This window comes from Equus przewalskii, chromosome 15, assembly GCF_037783145.1.
Source record: "Equus przewalskii isolate Varuska chromosome 15, EquPr2, whole genome shotgun sequence".
NCBI lineage: Eukaryota > Metazoa > Chordata > Mammalia > Perissodactyla > Equidae > Equus > Equus przewalskii.
The window spans coordinates 54,300,717-54,319,931 of NC_091845.1; the positions used below are offsets into that span (position 1 = coordinate 54,300,717).

Consider the following 19,215-nt stretch of genomic DNA (forward strand, 5'->3'; position numbering starts at 1 on the left):
GAACACGATAACCGAGTTTATAATTTGTATAGAGTTAGTGTTCCAGAATTTTCAAAATCAAATAATGTCATTCCCCTTTTTAAAACCCTCCAGTGCAGTGGTTCTCAACCATAGCTGCATGTAAGAATTACCTCCTGGAAATTTAAAAAAATTCCTAATGCTCTGGTCACACCTCATCTCAATTAAATCAGAATTTCTGTGTGCAGGGCACAGGCATCAGTATTCTTCAAAGGTTCCAGGTGATTCCAGTGTAGCCAAGGAATAGAATCATTGTCCCAATGGTTTCCTATTGTGCTAGAAGAAAATCCAAATTATATTCCAGGGGCTATCATGCCTTGCAAGGCCTGGACCCTGCCTGTCTTATGAATCTTATGCTTCTCTCCCACTTGCTCTCCACTATACTCCCTAATGCTGACCTTCTTTTAGTTTCTAGAACTACCTCAGAGACTTTCTATATGCTATTCTCTCTGTTGGGAAGACTGTTCTCACAGCTCTTTAGCTGGCTACTAACTCTTGCTCATCCTTTAGGCCTTGGCTTAATATCATCTCTATCCCTGAATTTCCATACAAAGAATGTTCCTCTGTTATTATCTCCTATAGCACATTATTTTTGTTTCTGTTAATGGTATTTATCATCATTTCCAGTTATATATCTATTTACGTATTTATTTATTAATGTTAATGTTTCCTACTAGAGTGCAAGCTCCATGAGGCCTTGTTTGTTGGGTTCGCTACTGTAGCCTCAGGGCCTAGCACAATGCCTGGAACATAGAGTGTATTGGTAACTGTTTTAATGTCTTTGTCTGCAATTCCATCATATTTTTCATTTCTTGGTCTATTTCTTTTGACAGATTTTTCTCCTGATTATGGGTCACATTTTTCTACTTCTTCATATGTCTAATAATTTTTTGATTAAATGACAAACATTGTAAATTTTGCTTTCTTGACCACCAGACTTTTTATATTCTTTAAAGAATTTTGGACCTTGTTCTGGCAAGTGATAAAGTTTCTTGCAGATGAGTTTGAGCTTTGGAGGATTCTTTTTTTTGGTGGGGGGGTGGGGAAGATAAGCCCTGAGCTAACTACTGCCAATCCTCCTCTTTTTGCTGAGGAAGACTGGCCCTGAGCTAACATCCATGCCCATCTTCCTCTACTTTATACATGGGACGCCTGCCACAGCATGGCTTGCCAAGCGGTGCCATGTCCGCACCCGGGATCCGAACCAGCGAACCCTGGGCTGCCGAGAAGCGGAATGTGCGAACTTAACCGCTGTGCCACCGAGCCAGCCCTGCAGAGGATTCTTTTAAATTTCTTCTAAGGTGCATCTAACTTTGCTCCTGGGCGAGGTTTCTCAACCTCAACATTATTTACATTTTGGCCAGATAATTCTTTGTTTTGGGGGAGATGTGTGTACACTGTAGGATGCTTAACAGCATCTTTGGCCTCTACTCATTAGATGTGAGTAGCAATCCCCAGTTGCAACAACCAAAAATATGTCCAAACATTGCCGAATCACCATCCAATTGAGCTCTAGGGCTCATTTAACCCCACTGCTAAGGCATTTAACCCCACTACTAAACCCTTTCTGGGTTTTCTGCTTAATTCTTTGTCTATTTGATGAGATCTCCCTACGACAGGTGGTGGGAATTCTAATGAGTCCTTCTGCCAATGAGTCTAGGGATTGTTCATCTTCTGCTCCTCAGTTATTGTTCTTTCCTGGAAAGTTTCTCTGTGTGTGACCTTGTGGAGTTTTACACTATCTGTGCCTGGCTTAGTATTCAGCCAAAGATGCAAGATGATGTTCTGTACATTTCTGGGGTTCTTTCTCCTGTGTAGCTTCATCTTTGGATACGCTGCAGTGAAAATTCTAGCTTTCTCCCTCTCACGAATCTCTGACTTCTGTCTCCTCAACTCAGCAAGGTTGCCAAGCTCTGTTTCAGTTCCCCATCCCTAGACTTTGGTTTGGAAATTGCCTCTGGGTCGAAAGATGGGGGCCATCATAGGTTATTCCTCATTTGTTTCCCTTCTCCTAGAGATGACAGTCGTGAACTACCTATTGTCCAATATCTTAAAATAGTTGTGTCCTATATTCCTCCCCTCTCCCCTTGGTTTTCTAGTTATTTATGGTAAGAAGGTAATTCTGGCCTTTGTCACTCCCTTATGCTGACTAGCACATACAAGTTTTAAATGACTGACTGACTGAATAAATGAATAAGTAAAAGAATGGCATAAGGAGAGGTACATAATGTTGCGTGAGAGGGAGTGAAAAGATCTGCGCTTTGGGGCGTGGCCAAGGTCAGCAGACTCAGGTGGGGAATCCCAGACAGGAAATGAATGCCTATTGTGAGATGTCTTTAAAAGAAAGTCGTCTGCTCTTCTAAGAAGAGATGGCCCCAAATAGTCTTGACCATGACTTCGTGTGGTGGAAGAAGCTTCCGGATTAGGCCTTAAGAGACGTGCATGCTGGTCTTCGATCTGCCACAAACTAGCTCTTTGAATGGGGCAAGTCGCCTTCTCTTTGTGGACCCCAGTTTCTACATTTTTTTTTTTTTATGTCTAGGTCCTGTTTTTATTAAAAATTTCATCATATCATAAGCTATTCCCACCCCCTTCAGCCACACCCCCACCCACTCAGCCCCCGTTCTGTCTATTAAATAAATTCTGTTTTTTTTCCAGATGTACATTGTAATATGTTTCGAATTCTGTGTGGATTATATCATGTTCACCTCCCAAAATCTAATTATAGTCCACCCCCTCACATGGGAGCCTAATCACCCCTTTTGCCCTCCCCCCTTCCCCTGTGGTAACCACCAGTCCAATCTCCATTGCTATGTGTTTGTTTGTCATTGTTTTTATCTTCCACTTATGAGTGAGACCATATGGTATTTGACTTTCTCCCTCTGACTTATTTCACTCAGCATAATACCCTCAAGGACCATCCACGTTGTCACAAATGGCCGGATTTCATCATTTCTTATGTCTGAGTAGTATCCCATTGTGTATAAATACCACATCTTTATCCATTCATCCCTTGATGGGCATCTAGGTTGCTTCCAAGTCTTGGCCATTGTGAATAATGCTGCAATGAACATAGGGGTGCATGTATCTTTATGCCTTTGCGTTTTCAAGTTCTTCAGATAAATACCCAGCAGTGGGATAGCTGGATCATATGGTATATCTATCCTCAATTTTCTGAGGATACTCCATACTGCTTTCCATAGTGACTGCACCAGTTTGCACTCCCACCAGCAGTGTACAAGGGTTCCCTTCTCTCCACATCCTCTCCAACATTTGTTTTTTTCCTGTCTTGTTAATTATAGCCATTCTGACCAGAGTGAGGTGATACCTCATTGTAATTTTGATTTGCATTTCCCTGATAGCTAATGATGTTGAATATCTTTTCATATGCCTGTTGGCCATCCGTATATCTTCTTTGGAGAAATCTCTGCTCAGATCTTTTGCCCATTTTTTAATTGGGTTGTTGGTTTTCTTGTTGTTGAGATGTATGAGTTCTTTGTATATTTTGGATATTAACCCCTTATCTGATATATGGTTTGCAAATATCTTCTCCCCATTGTTAGGTTGTCTTTTCATTATGTTGATGGTTTCCTTTGCTGTGCAGAAGCTTTTTAGTGTGACGTAGTCCCATTTGTTCATTTTTTCTTTTGTTTCCCTTGCCTGGTCAGACATGGTATTTGAAAATATGCTGCTGAGACTCATGTCAAAGAGCGTACTGCCCATGTTTTCTTCTAGCAGTTTCATGGTGGCGGGTCTTACATTCAAGTCTTTAATCCATTTTGAGTTGATTTTTGTGCATGGTGTAAGGGAATGGTCTACCTTCATTCTTTTGCATGTGGCTGTCCAGTTCTCCCAACACCCACTTATTGAAGAGACTCTCCTTTCTCCATCGTATGCTCTGTGCTCCCTTGTCGAATATTAGCTGTCCATAAGTGTGTGGGTTTATTTCTGGGCTCTCAATTCTGTTCCATTGATCTGTGTGTTTGTTTTTATGCCAATACCATGCTGTTTTGGTTACTATGGCTTTGTAGTATATTTTGAAATCAGGGAGTGTGATAAATTCATCTTTGTTCTTTTTTCTCAGGAATCCTTTGGCTATTCGGGGTCTTTTGTTGTTCCATATAAATTTTAGGATTCTTTGTTCTATTTCTGTGAAAACTGTTGTTGGAACTTTGATAGGGATTACATTGAATCTGTAGTTGCTTTAGGAAGTATGGAATTTTAACGATGTTAATTCTTCCAACCCAAGAGCATGGAATACCTTCCATTTCTTTGTGTCTTCTTCAATTTCTTTCAACAATGTTTTACAGTTTTCGGTGTACAGAACTTTCACCTCTTTGGTTACGTTTATTCCTAGGTATTTTATTCTTTTTGTTGCAATTGTACATGGGATTGTATTCTTAATTTCTCTTTCTGCTACTTCATTGTTAGTGTATAGAAATACAACCGATTTTTGTATGTTGATTTTGTATCCCGTGACTTGACTGTATTCATTTATTATTTCTAAAAGTTTTTTAGTGGATTCTTTAGGGTTTTCTGTATATAAAATCATGTCATCTGCAAAGAGTGACAGTTTCACTTCTTTTTTTCCAACATGGATCCCTTTTATTTCTTTTTCTTGCCTGATTGCTCTGGCTAGGACTTCCAGTACTATGTTAAATAGGAGTGGTGACAGTGGGCATCCTTGTCTGGTTCCTGTTTTTAGAGGGATAGCTTTGAGTTTTTCTCCATTGTGAATGATATTTGCTGTGGGTTTGTAATATATATGGCCTTTATTATGTTGAGGTATTTTCCTTCTATATCCATTTTATTTAGAGTTTTTATCATAAATGGGTGCTGGATCTTCTCAAATGCTTTCTCTGCATCTATTGAGATGATCATGTGATTTTTATTCTTCATTTTGTTAATGTGGTGTATCACGTTGATAGATTTGTGTGTGTTGAACCATCCCTGCATCCCTGGAATGAAACCCACTTGATCATGATGTATGATCTTTTTTAAATATTGTTGTATTTGATTTGCTAGCATTTTGTTGAGGATTTTTGTATCGATGTTCATCAGTGATATTGGCCTGTAACTTTCTTTTTTTGTGTTGTCTTTGTCTAGTTTTGGTATTAGGATAATGTTGGCTTTATAGAAGAAGTTAGGAAGCCTCCCCTCCTCTTCAATTTTTTGGAAGAGTTTGAGAAGGATAGGTATTAGGTCTTCTTTGAATGTTTGGTAGAATTCACCAGGGAAGACATCTGGTCCTGGACTTTTATTTTTGGGGAGGTTTTTGATTGCTGTTTCAATATTCTTACTGGTGATTGGTCTATTCAAATTCTCTAATTCTTCTTGGTCCAGTGTTGGAAGGTGGTATGTTTCTAAGAATTTATCCATATCTTCTAGATTATCCAATTTGTTGGCATGTAGCTTTTCATAGTATCCCCTTCCATCTTTTGTATTTCTGAGGTGTCCGTTGTAATCTCTCCTTTTTTATTTCTGATTTTATTTATTTGAGCCTTCTCTCTTTCTTCGCAAGTCTAGCTAAGGGTTTGTCAGTTTTGTTTATCTTTTCGAAGAAGTAGCTCTTTGTTTCATTTTTTTTTTTGTATTTTTTTTAGTCTCCATTTCATTTATTTTTGCTTTGATTTTTATTGTTTCCTTCCCTCTGCTGATTTTTGGCTTTGTTTGTTCTTCTTTTTCCAGTACCTTTAGATGTGCTTTTAGATTGTTTATTTGGGATTTTTCTTGTTTGTTGAGGTAGGCCTGAATTGCTATAAACTTCCCTCTTAGAATCACTTTTGCTGTATCCCACAGATTTTGGCATGTTGTATTTTCATTTTCATTTGTCTCCAGGAATTTTTTGATTTCTCCTTTGAGTTCTTCATTGACCCAATCATTGTTCAGTAGCATTTTGTTTAATCTCCACATTTTTGTGGCTTTTCTGGTTTTCTTCCTATAGTTGATTTCTAGTTTCATACCTTTGTGGTCAGAAAAGATGCATGGTATTATTTCGATCTTCTTAAATTTATTGAGACTTGTTTTGTGGCCTAATATGTGATCAATCCTGGAGAATGTTCCACGTACATTTGAAAAGAATGTGTATTCTGTGGCTTTTGGATGGAATGTTGTATATATATCTTCTAAGTCCATCTGGTCTAATGTGTCCTTTAAGCCCAGTGTTTCCTTATTCATCTTCTGTTTGGATGATCTATCCATTGGTGTAAGTGGAGTGTTAAAGTCCCCTACTATTATTGTGTTACTGTCTATTTCTCCTTTTATGTCTGTTAATAATTGCTTTATATATTTAGGTGCTCCTTTGTTGGGTGCATAGATATTTACAAGTGTTATATTTTCTTGTTGGATTGTTCCCTTTATCATTCTGTAGTGCCCGTCTTTGTCTCTTGTTACAGTTTTTGTTTTAAAGTCTATTTTGTCTGATAGAACTATTGCTAACCCTGCTTTCCTTTCTTTGCCATTTGCATGGAATATCTTTTTCCATCCTTTCTCTTTCAGTTTGTGAGTGTCTTTAGGTCTGAAGTGTGTCTCTTGTATGCAGCAGATACATGGGTCTTGTTTTTTTATCCAATTGGCCACCCTGTGGCGTTTGATTGGAGCATTTAGTCCATTGACATTTAAAGTAGCTATTGATAAATATGTATTTATTGCCATTTTGTTACTTTTTTTTCTGGGTGTTTTAGTAGTTCTTCTCTGTTCCTTTCTTTTTCTCTTGCTCTCTTCCCTTGTGGTTTGATGGCTTTTGTTAGTCGTATGTTTGATTTCTTTTGTCTTACTTTTTTGCTTACTTATAGGTTTCTGATTTGTGATTACCATGAGGATCCTGTTTAATCTATTTATTCTATGTATAAAAATGTATATCGAGTTGATAGACTCTTTAGCTTAACCTCTTTCTAAAAGCTCTACTTTTTCACTCCCCTCCTCCCACATTTTATGTTTTTGAAATCATAGTTTCTTGTTTAGTGTATGTCTATCCATTACCCTCTTATCATTGAAGTAGGTGATTTTAGTACATTTGTCTTTTAACCTTCATATTATCTTCACAGGTAGTTGATCTGCTCCCTTTACTATACTTTTACCTTTACAAGTGATTTTATTGCCTGTTTTTTTTGGTTTTTGCTTTTTTTGATATTTTTTAAATCTCTATTTGTGGTCATTGCTTTCCCACTTAAATACGTCCCTTCAGCATTTCTTGTAGACCTGGTTTCTTGGTGATAAACTCCTTTAAGTTTTGCTTCTCTGGGAAGCTCTTTATCTCTCCTTCCATTCTGAATGACAACCTTGATGGACAGAAGGTTCTTGGCTGTAGATTTTTTCCTTTTAGCACTTTAAATACATCATGCCATTCTATTCTCTCCTGTAGGGTCTTGGCTGAGAAGTCTGCTAATAGCCTTATGGGCTTTCCTTTGTAGGTCACTTGTGGCCTTTCTCTTGCTGCTTTTAGGATTCTCTCTTTATTTTTAATTGTGGACATTTTAATTATAATATCTCTTGGTGTCAGCCTCTTTGGGCTTATCTTGTTTGGAGCTCTCTGTGCTTCCTGTACTTCGATGTCTGTTTCCTTCCTTAGGTTAGGAAACTTTTCATCTATTATTTCTTCAAATAAATTTTCTGCCCCTTTGTCTCTCTCTTCCCCTTCTGGGACACCTATAATCCGAATGTTGGCGTGCTTGATGTTGTCCCAGAGATCTGTTAGACTGTTCTCATTCTGTCTAATTCTTTTTTCTTTTTTCTGTTCAGCTTGGGTGATTTCCTCTAGTGTTTCGTCTAGCTCAGTTATCCATTCTTGTGCATCCTCTACTCTGCTATTGAGTCCTTCTAGTGAATTTTTCATTTCCAGTATTGTATTCTTCATTTCTGATTGGTTCTTTTTTATATTTTCCAGTTTTTTGCTGATGAGCTCACTATGTTCATCCAGTCTTCTCCCAATATCTGTGAGTATCCTTATGATATTTTGTTTGAACTCTTTGTCAAGTAGGTTGCTTATTTCTGTTTCGTTTAGTCCTTTTTCTGGGGTTTTGTACTGCTCCTTGCTTGGAAAGTATTCCTTTGTCTCCTCATTCTGCTTCTGTCTCTGTGCTTATTTCTCTGTATTAGGTGAGTCAGCTATGTCTCCTGATCTTGGAGAAGTGGCCTTATGTATGAGGTGCCTTATGAGGCCCAGCAGTGTGCTTCCCTCTTGTCACCAGTCCAAATGATCCAGGAGTGACCCCTTTGTGGGCTACTTGTGTCTTTCTGCTGTGGCAGGGTTGTTCTTAATGCGGGTACCCAGCGAGTCTAGTCTTTCCTTCCCTGGCCAGCTGTTTGTATATCTGATTTGGGAAGCCATAGCACCATTGGCTGCAAAGTCTATCAGCACACTCCTATTGCAGTTTTCCTCTTACTTGGGTTCGTACCCAGGGTAGCTGGTTGCTAGGCTCAGGGGCTTACAGTTGTGATAGGCCTCAGGACTACAAGGTTGTTGTCAGTTCTCTTAGGAGTGCAGCTGAGTGGGGCTGGCCCTAGGCAGGGGAGCACTCAATTGTTTCAGGCTTTGGAAGGTGGGGCTGATCCTTTTTATGGCTATCTGTGAAGCACAGGTCTTCTGCAGCTGATAAGCCTCACCTTCCACAGGACCACACACACCGTCAACACAACCCTGGTCCATGCACACTTCCCAACCTCCTGGAGCATACCCCGATGCCACACTGCAGAGGCCCCCACCTCTCCACCAACGTCCCCTACAGTTCACCTGGTCCTCACACAGGCCCTGCCCCACAGAGGTGGACACACTTGTCTGCCTGTAGAGGATCAAGGCACCCAGTCAATGCAGGCTGGAAAAGTTGCCCCAGAGCTTGCTGTTGGATGGGGCCAGTCCCTAGGGTGGGCTGCCTGCCCTGGCTGAACTGGATTAAATCTGTTCTCCAGTGAGTGTGGCAGACCCCTGGGCTAACAGGCCAAGGGAAGAACCTCAGTGGCGCCCACCAGGGTCTGTGTCAGCACGCCTGGACCAGGTCAGAACAGTGGCCCCCATCAATGTCTCAGTCTCCGGAGAGGTCCTTCCTTTCACCAAGATGCCACCAGAGCCCACCAGGTGAGTCTCGTTTCATCAAAGACTGTCTGCCTTCTCTCTGGTGATTTTAGGTTTCTGCAATGAGTGAGTTTGTGTGTGGGTCTTTTAAGACCCGGGTCTTTTGGGCTTTCAGCCAATAGCTTTTCTGGGGGTATCCTTGCTGCAGTTAACAGCCAGAGAAGCCAGACTGTAAGACCCTCATCTCAGTTGGGCTGCATCTGAAGGGTGCTTATACCAGTATTGCCCCTGCTCCGGACCTTACTCCTCCAGGGAGGGCTGCGTACCTTAGGGTGTCTCCCACCTGGCCAGCTGAGAAGCTCTGCTGCTCCCAAAGGTGGCTTTTTTCTTGTCCAGCAGGAATTTCTGCCTCTTCCACCTTAGTTAAGACTGTCCCGTGTTGTGGGGGTTCTTTTTATCCAGTTTGCAGTTTTTTATCCAGGGTAATTTTTCCAAAAATAGTTGTAACCTGGTTGTGTTCATGGGAGGAGATGAGTTCAGAGTCTGCTTACGCTGCCATCTTGATGAGATCCCAGTTTCTACATTTTTTAAACAAATGGCTTAGTTCAGAATAGGGGCAACCAATTCAATGCCCGTGGATGCCAGATGACCTAAATCAGTGAAGGTGGTGGGGTGGGGACTGTGGCCAGTGAGTGAATATATGCTTCTCTAAAGGGGCAGCTCCCAGCAGGACTTTGGGATCTTGACTTGCCAGAATTCATGATTTTCAAGACAAGTCAGAAATCTAGATTTTTCTTCTGATTTTGCAAAGGTTGATAAGTAATACAATCTTGGGCCAAAAAAAATCACATCTTTGGGCAAAATTTAGTCTCAAGCCACAGTTTTTAGCCTGTTATTCTTTCTCATGATGCCCACCTCTTTTTATTAAAAGTACTTAGTTTACAATGATATTCCTGTTAGGTCTTTTTGTTTGTTTGATATTTTTTTTTAATACGTCTCCTCCTCTTGCCTAGAAGGTCTATGGGAGCAGAAGCTGAGCTTATTTTAGTAACTTCTATACTGCTAGTGCTGGGCACATATTAGGCTCCTGTAATCCAGTTCTGATGCTAACTACGTGGAGTTAGTGCAGACTGCACAAGTTAAGGGTACAGTCCCCAAAATGACTGCCTTCACTTCACTACCAGCTGCAATTCTGAGGGTTCCCTGGCCACCCATGCTTCTGACCCACTGGCTACAAATTTGAGGGTTCCACTATCCTCAGGTTTGATAATTTACTAGAATGACTCGCAGAACTCAGGAGAGTGCTATACTTATGATTATAGTTTTATTATAAAGGACACAAATCAGGACCAGCCAAAAGAAGATTTGGGAGGGTGCCAAACAGGGAGCTTGTGTGTTCACTCTCTGTAGAATGAGAATGTGTCACCCTGAGAGCATATCAATATATGATACCAACCAGGAAAGCTCACTCAAGATTTGGTGTCCAGAGTTTTTATTGGGGTTTCATTACATAAACATGATTAATTGAATGTGGCCACCATGAAGTTGAACTCAACCTCCAGTCCTCTTCCCTTCCCTAGAGGTTAGGCTGATTTATGTGGCTCAAAGCCCAATCCTCTAATCACATGATTGGTCTTTCTAGCACAGTCAGCCCCCGTCCTGAAACTATTTATGGGCCCACCGTGAGGTGTCACCACATTACATAAACTCAGGTGTGGTCCCTGGGGCCCACCATGAATAATGAAGACTCTCCTATCACTAAGGAAATTCCAAGGGTTTAGAAGCTCCCTCCCAGGAACATAGGACAAAGACTAGGCAAATTCTTTATTACACAGCTGCTCTTGATAATTATTAAATAATTATGAATATAAATATTGGGTGAGTAAGTGAATGGGTTGCAGTGGAACTCCAGTCTTTTCTAGCTCTGACTTTCTTTTTTTTTTTTTAAGATTGGCACCTGAGCTAACAACTTGTTGCCAATCTTTTTTTTTCTTTCTGCTTTATCTCCCCCAAATCCTCCCAGTATATAGTTGTATATTCTAGTTGTGAGTGCCTCTAGTTGTGGCATGTGGGATGCCACTTCAATGTGGCCTGATGAGCGGTGCCATATCTGCACCCAGGATCCGAACCAGCAAAACACTGGGCTGCCACAGCAGAGCATGTGAACTTAACCACTAGGCCACGGGGCCGGCCCCTAGCTCTGACTTTCAATAATGATGTTGTTGATGATGATGATGATGCTAACAGCAACAATAATAATAACAGTTAACACTTATGTTCTAGTGCCTTGGTAGCCATTGGTACTGTTAAAAAAATTCTAATTTTTCTCTCCTTCCAGGGACATGATATATGATATGTATTTCTCCACCCCACATGAAAGTAGGCATAGCTATGTGACTTGCTTTGACCAATGAAATGTTAATAAAACTGATATGAGTCCCTTCTGGGTAGAATCTTTAAAAGCCATGTGACTTTTGTCACATTATTTTTTTCATAATATGAGCACGTATTGAGAAGCTAGTGATCTGAGTTGGACATGTAGCATGAATAAGAAATAAACTTTTGCTGGGTTAAGATTTTGGGATTGTTTATTACTAAAGTATAACCAATCACATCTTGACTTGCATAACCACAGTCCATGCATTATTAAATTATTATTATAATTTAATACTTCCTACAATCCATGAGATAGTCATAATTAGTAGCATCAATATTGTGGATGAGGAAACTGAGGCACAGAGGGGTTATGTGACTTGTCCAAATTCACATCATTTGTAAGTGGCAGAGCTGAGTCAAGGATTCAGATCCAAGGAGTGGTCCCCAAATCTAACTGCTAAATAGTGCACATCACCAAGGGTGAGGTCATGAGATACCTGGGACTTGGTGGTGATGGTAGGTGGAACCTTGAGGAGCAGCTCTGTGTGGGATGTCTTTTTACGCTCTGCTGCTGTGTTTGCTTTCATTTAATTGCTTTGTCCTTTCAATGACAAGCTTAGAGGAGAAGAGAGTCTGGAAGTGTCTCTGGATCTACTTTTGACATTTTGTATTTCATGCCCATGAAATTGTGGAGGTTTTTAATTGTTGGTTGCTTTTTGAGAATAAATACAGAAGTTATATTCAAAGGGATTTCTGCTTGCCACTTGGAAAGTCTTTGATGATGCCTTGGCATTTGAGGAAATAAGCATCCAAATGAATAAATAGCTATTGCACGTAATTGGGCAGAATTTAAATGGCAACAAAGAAGGACCGAGGAATAACTATTCAGGTCTCTTCTGGCCCTTGTAATCCTTTGAATACTTAATTGGATTTTCCTTCAAACATCTTTTATTGTCTCCTGCTGTTTGAAAGGGAAGCAAATCCATCAAGTATATTCATGAATTATGAACAGTCATGTTTTGGCTTCAGGAGAGGGTCTGGTGTAGAGCCGAGGAGAAGCATCCTGGGAGGCTCTGAGGGGGAGGGAAAATGGTAGCAGCTGATTTCAGCAATGTGTTCATCTCTCAAGCCTCAGAGATATGCTGCTTCTGAGTCCCCTGGCACTAAGATCTGTACCAGTCATCCTGAATCAAACAAGTACTGCCTGCTCATGTTCACCACGTCCTCAATCCTTTCTCTGTCTCTAAGCTGTCCATAGGCCCATGTAGACAATTCTATATTTGACGCTCTGAAACAATTTCTGATGTAGAGCCCAACATGTAGAAAACAACGACCATTAACTATGTTTGACCAAGAACTGGGGATTTATTGGAAAGGAAGATTGGAAAGGACTCATCCATCTCTGTGGCGTCCTCTGAGAGGCTTTCTGTAGGAAAGACTTATTGGCCATCAACATCCCCAAGAGACCACTAGAAGAGCCTGTTGGTCAAAGAAAGCTAAGTGTATTAGACTCACTGTGGTTAGGGAGGAACTGCCTTGACATAGTATTTGTGGTACCTCAGAAGGGGAAGCCAGGGAGGATATTTTTTGGGTTTAGGACCTACGTTGGATGATTTTAAGGAGAGTCTTACAAGGTAGAGAACTAATTGGTATTGAGCAGAGTTTATGACATAATATTTTATGTAATATAGAGGTGAAGGTCTTGAGATGTGTATATTGGTGTGGAAGCTATTAGTTTTCAAAAGTAAATGGTTTCATTGTTTCACAGTCTTATCTCCTAGGTGCAAGTATTTCCTGGATCAAGTAGTTAATTTTTCTTGCCTGGTCTCCGTTAGCACTGAGGAAAAAGGAATGCTTGTGCATCAATATTCCTCAGTGACGTTAATAAGGAAGAAGAAGGGATGTTCAGTGCCAGAATTGTTTAGCACAAGGCCAGGAATATCTGTTGGTTTCAGTTCCCAGGGTAGACAGAGAACCTCGCAGGACTTTTGGAGACTCCATGTTTATAACCCCAGCCGTTAGCCAATATCTTTTCTTTAACCCTTCTCACAGTTAGGATCCACACCATTCCTCTGGTACTGATCATGAAAGTCTGACCTGAATTACTTAAATCCACTGGGGTTGAGCTAAGGTGATAATAGAATCCTCTGGCAGAGAAGACTTAGTTTTCTGCTTTTCAAAATTGTTCAAGTTCTCACAGTCTAAATGGGTCAGTTATCTTTCAGTGGGTGACGTAGTCTATTTATTTTGTGTCTGGTCAATCAGAAACAATATGACATTTGCCTTTGTCGTAGTTCCTTTCAAAGGGGTTGACCTTGCATTGCTATATGTATGGTTCTTAGCAAAATGGCAGGATATCCCAACAGGAGTTAATAAATGTGATTGCTCCATACTCTTGAGTAAAGTATTCCCTGCTCCCCCCTTGCAGAGGGGCGAAGACCTCTTTTCTAGAGAGTACAGTGATTATAGTGGATTGTTTTCCTATTTGAGCCATTGACAATTGCATCTTAGCCCAAAGATGGAGTACAGACAGAGCTGAAAATCATTTGTTTAAATGTTAATAATTTTATGAACTGGTGATTTGTGAAACGCGGGCAGGATAGAACTGAACAATAAGGGAACATCCCTGAGCCCATAGAAAGATAAATTATACAGTCAGCATCCGGAATTTAAATGATGTTTTCCTCTTTGGATGCAAATAATAGTTAATGATGCCAAGGGCATAGCAATCCTCATGTAATTTCCCCTCTGGAAATAGTCTTGAAAATGATGGAGCTATTCTCAGTTTAAAAGATGACTTTAAAAGAATTAAGTTAAAGGGCTATCAAAACCAAACCAAACCAAAACAAAAAACAAACTAGAGAGAAGTAATTTGTTTTCTTTGAAAAAGCAACTTCTCGTTTCCTCTCTATTGGTTCTTAAGTTTTCTTAGGAATATCAGCATTTTCTCTTTGTGATAAATAAAATCATCATCATCATCATTATGTCATTTGTCGAGTAACTACAATGTGGCAGGCATAGTGCTAGATCCTGGGATTGCATTTCCTCAATCGATTCTGTCCACAACTCTGTGAGGCAGGCATTATTACCTCGTTTTAGAGATGATAAATTTGAAGGTCAATGAGATTGTTATTTCTATTGTGCATTGTTTCTCTGGAAGAGTCATTCATGATTCATGGAATGTTAGAGTCAGAATGCAACTCAGAAAACGTAGGTTTTACAGATAAGGAAGTTGAGGCATAGAGAAGGGAAATGACTTGAAGTTGACTCTTATTGTGGGTTGCACTTTGTGGTGGACATTACAATTGGATGTTCACCACCCAGTCTCGGTCAACATTGGTAATTCCCTCCCCCTCCCCCATTATTGATTCAGGAATGGATGGTTACGGCCAGTGAAGTGTGAAGGTAAGTGTGCGACAGGGCTTCCAAGGACAATTTCACTGATCCTTAAAGAGCTACAAGGAGAGAAGGTAGCCATTCTTTCCATCAGCCCAAGAAGGATGCCAACCCCCATGGATGGTAGAGCAGAATGATAGAAAGAGCCTGTATTCTTGGTGACCTTGTTGAACCTCTGATTTAATTAAATTTGAAGCTCATCCTACCTCTAGACTCTATAGTTATAATAAGAATATTGTTATAATAAATTTCCTCATTACTTAATTCAGGTTGAGTCAGGGTTTCTACTTGTTGCTGAAAGGATATAAACAGCTAACTTGCAGTTACCTATCTCCCTCTCTATCTCTTCTATCGCTCTAAATCCTGTGTGTAATACACAATTAAATTCAATGACCTCAATGATGAGAAAAGTAAATTATTTCATATGCAAGTTTGTAACAGAATTTAAGAAATTAAAAGCACAATATATAGATATAGAATAAAATATATATAAACTCAGAGGGCAAGGGGCAGAGTAGATGAAGTTTCAGAATGGAAGGTCAATTGGAGATGGTTTCTCAGAGGTTAATTTTGAAGAGAATCTTGAAAGTGGAATGGATCAGTGTCAGTGGACTAGAGTTTAAAAATAAAAAGCTAAGTTTCTAGGGCCATAATCATTTTTATAATTTGAATTGACCAAGCAATAACTCGAGTTTGGATATTTGTGCATCTGTAGGCAAGACATTTGTGAGATATTTAGACTTGGCCCACTCATTTATATTTAGAAATTTGAGAAATGTAGAGACACAGTATATTCATTTCCATCTTTCTCCTTCCCCAAATATGGCCTTTTCACACCAAAATAAAGTTTTTGAATTCCACCTGAAATGTTGAATTCTTCTCACATATTTGCTCCCCTTTCACTCCCTTCTCAAGGGGGTCAGAAGTTTCCACCTAGAACAAGTATCCCTACTCACTTCCACCTGATTAGAAATCCAAGAGCAAATGAGGTCAGGGCCCTGGACTCCCTCTTCGATGGGCCAATTAACGGTCTGGCTTTTCATGTGACCGTGACCTCAAGAACAAAGGGGATGTGGTAGACTGTATTTCTGTTCAAAAGCATTCAGTCCCTCCCTTGGGGAGGAGCACACCTCCCCAGTCTGTTGTACGCAGGCAAACCTATGTGATTTGCTTTGGCTGGTAGAACACGGGTGGAAGTGACGTGTGTCACCTCTGGGCAGAAGCTCTAAGAGCCAGCATGTGAGTTACCACGTTTATGTTTCCTTGCCTTTGTGATTATGGAAATGGACATTGAAATGGACCTTCCATCAGCCTGGGTTCCTGGGTGATTATAATGAGCAAAGCTATGGGCAGTCCACATTTAACATGTTGTATGCGTGAAAAAAAACTTTATTGTTTTAAGCCACAGAGATTTTGACATTCTCTGTTATAAGCATAACCTAGCAAATCCTAACTGATACAGTGACAAGCAGAAGAGTGTGGAGTTATGGAATGTGGCTATTATCACTCACTGGAGATAACTAACTGACTTAGAGATGACATATACTCTAAAGATGGCCAATTTTTCAGACATTGTTTGCAATTTTGAAAGGAAAGATAAAAGATGTGAAAAAATGTTAGGCCTGAGAAAAAACTAAAAGATTGATTGAATGGCAATGTGGTTCAGTTATAGAAAAAATTAAGCTATAATTTGTGCACAACTCAGTCCATAGGTTTTGAAATTTGCACCTGTAGCATCTGTAGATGACAAGTTTCTAATTAGACCCCAGGCAGATGCTCTGAGCTCTCTGTGGCCGCAGCGAAACAACATGCAAAGAAAAGATCTTGGCATCTATTTTCATTAGTTTCTCTTAGAAGATTCCTATTTTATTTCTAGCCTTTATTCCCCCATGGAGGACTTTAATGCTAAATATTAAAGGCTAAATATTGTGTACACACATACACAAATTTAAGTTGATCCCTTCCAATGCTGATTCTTATACAAAAGGATTAATTCAATCTTACATATTTGGGGCCAATATTTTAAAAAATCTGAGCCTCATTTACAGAGCATCTTCTTTAGACTGTAGACTGTGATATATCTACTTGTAAGTCATTTAGCTTTTAAGGCTCCAGTTCCTTATCTGCCAATGGGGAATGATAGTATCTATCCCTCCACATTGTAATTTTCTTGAAGTGCTTTGTAAATGGTGAATTCTACACACATGATTGTTATTTTCTGTCGACTGTCTAGTGAGTTATGCCTACTATTAACATCTGTATAGTGCTTGCTATTTGGAAAGCTAATTAATACACATTATTTATTAAATGGATCCAGCAAAACGCATTTGCTGTAGTCGAAAGGGTTGGGGTAGGGGGGAAATATTTGCAATTCTCCTTTGCTTTCCTCTTTTCCTTCTCCCCTCCCCTTCTCCTTCGTTTCCTCCCTGCTCCCTTCTAAGCAGCCTTTGGAGCTTAGTGGCCTATGGTACATTCTGTTGTGATCAGGGAGAGTGCTGAGAGAGAGTAACAGAATTTGAAAGCAGGTCAGATTACTGTAAGTGGGATAGGATGAGATTGGAAGGGGTACCAAGAGAAGACGAAGCCAGCAGGAGCTGGGGGGTGGGGTGGAGTGGGTAGGCAAGCCGGGTGAGGAAGAGAGAGAGAGAGAGAGGGAAAAAGGAACAGGGAGAGAAATGGGCGCTGTGGTGGGTGGCTCTGGGGAGAGATGATTGATTATTTTTTGGAAGTTCTGCTGTGTTGTGCTGTGTAAAGCCCTAGTCCCCAGCTTCTCAAGAGACATTTCAAAATTCAGTTTGTCTAGTTCTAAAAACAATCCTGTTGGTATATTTATTCTTATCACATTACATTACATATATAGATTACTTTTGGGAGAATTGACAGTCTTCCCATACAAGGACAGAGTATGCATATTCATTTCTTCAACTTTTCTTTTCCATACTTACCTCAGTTTAAGTTTTCTTCATACAGCTTGCATATTTCTTGTTAATTTGAATCAATTTTGTCAAAATTTATTTCTAGATATCTTACATTTTTATTGCTCTTGTAAAGGGTATCTTTTCTTTTATGATATCTAACAGCTTGCTGTTTTTATATAGGAATACTATCTATTTTTTAAATTATTATTACTATACACTCAACCACCTTGCATGTTTTTCATTGAAATCATCATTTGGTGGATTCTCTTAGGCTTTCCAGGTAAACAATCATATTACCTGCTGATAATGATAATTTTACTTCCTCCTTTCTAACTCTTTTATACTTTTTAATTTTATTCTCTTAAAGAATTGCATTGGCTAGTGCCTCCATAACAATGTTAAATAATGTGGTATCAATGAATGTCATTGACCTATTCTCTACTTTATTGATTTACGTTTGTGGTGTTTCTCTGATGCTGCCTTTTGGATTGAGATGTGTGTCTATCCATAACCATGTTTATCTCTATCTCTACTGTTAAGAAAGTATTCATCTATTTCTATGGAAATTAGCATAACCAACTTGTCCCTTATGCCTGGGACTTTCCTGGTTTTAGTGGTGAAAGTCCAGCATCTTGGGAAACTCCTCCTTCCCAGACAAATCAGGATGATCGGTCACTTGAACTAAAATCAAGAATGGGTATGAATCTTATCTGACCATTTTTCAGCATCTATGTGGATACCTTGCAATTTTTCAATTTGATTGATTGATATGATTAATTGTTTTTATATGTTTTATAATATAGCATTATCTTTTTCTTCTTGGCATGAACTCCAATTAGTCATGTTATATTAGTTCTCTAACTGATTGCTGGATTCTATTTGTTTATCTCTCATGTTACGTATTTTTGTCAACAGTCATAGATGAGATCAGTCTGTGTTTTTGTGTGTGTGTGTGTTATCTTTGTTGGATTTGTGTACCATTGTTGTGGTGATTTCACAAAAAGAATTTGGAATCTTTCTTTCTCTTTCTGTATTATGCAACAATTTAAGTAACATTGGCTTTGCTATTCCTTAAAGTTTTGGTAGGTTTTCTCTGTGAAACCATCTGGACTTGGTGTTTTTGTGATGGGTAACTATCTGACAGTTTTTTTCTAGGTTTTTTTCCCCCACAGTAATTGGTCTGTTTAAATTGTCTGTCTCTTTGGGGTTCAGTTTTAGTAATTTATGTTTTTTTGGACAATCCTCCATTCAGGTTTTTAAATTATCTCATATTCAGGTTTTAAAAATATTTGAATATAATTGGTCAAAATAATCTCATGATTTTTTTAATGTACTCTATATATCTGGATATTTTTCCATTTTCATTTTTTGTGTTTTGCATCTTTCTCTCTCAACTTAGCTTGTGGTTTTCTATTTTATTGGAGGTTTTTTTCCTCTTGCAAAACAAATATCTGTCTGTCTCTTTCTCATGTATATGTCTCTTTATGTAGTTTTTCC

At 39.4% G+C, this 19,215-nt stretch overlaps 1 long non-coding RNA gene across 4 annotated transcripts in view; it reads left to right on the top strand.

Annotated features, from left to right (window-relative positions):
* The window catches only part of LOC139075980 (uncharacterized), a 294,470-nt gene that overhangs the window by 62,676 nt on the left and 212,579 nt on the right, over positions 1-19,215 (top strand). For 2 of the 4 annotated variants that reach the window (XR_011527096.1, XR_011527098.1), the window contains exon 2: positions 7,904-7,952. The exons of the other annotated variants lie outside the window; for them this stretch is intronic. This is a non-coding gene — a long non-coding RNA (uncharacterized lncRNA). The remainder of the gene's footprint in view (positions 1-7,903; positions 7,953-19,215) is intronic. 4 annotated transcript variants of the gene reach the window in all.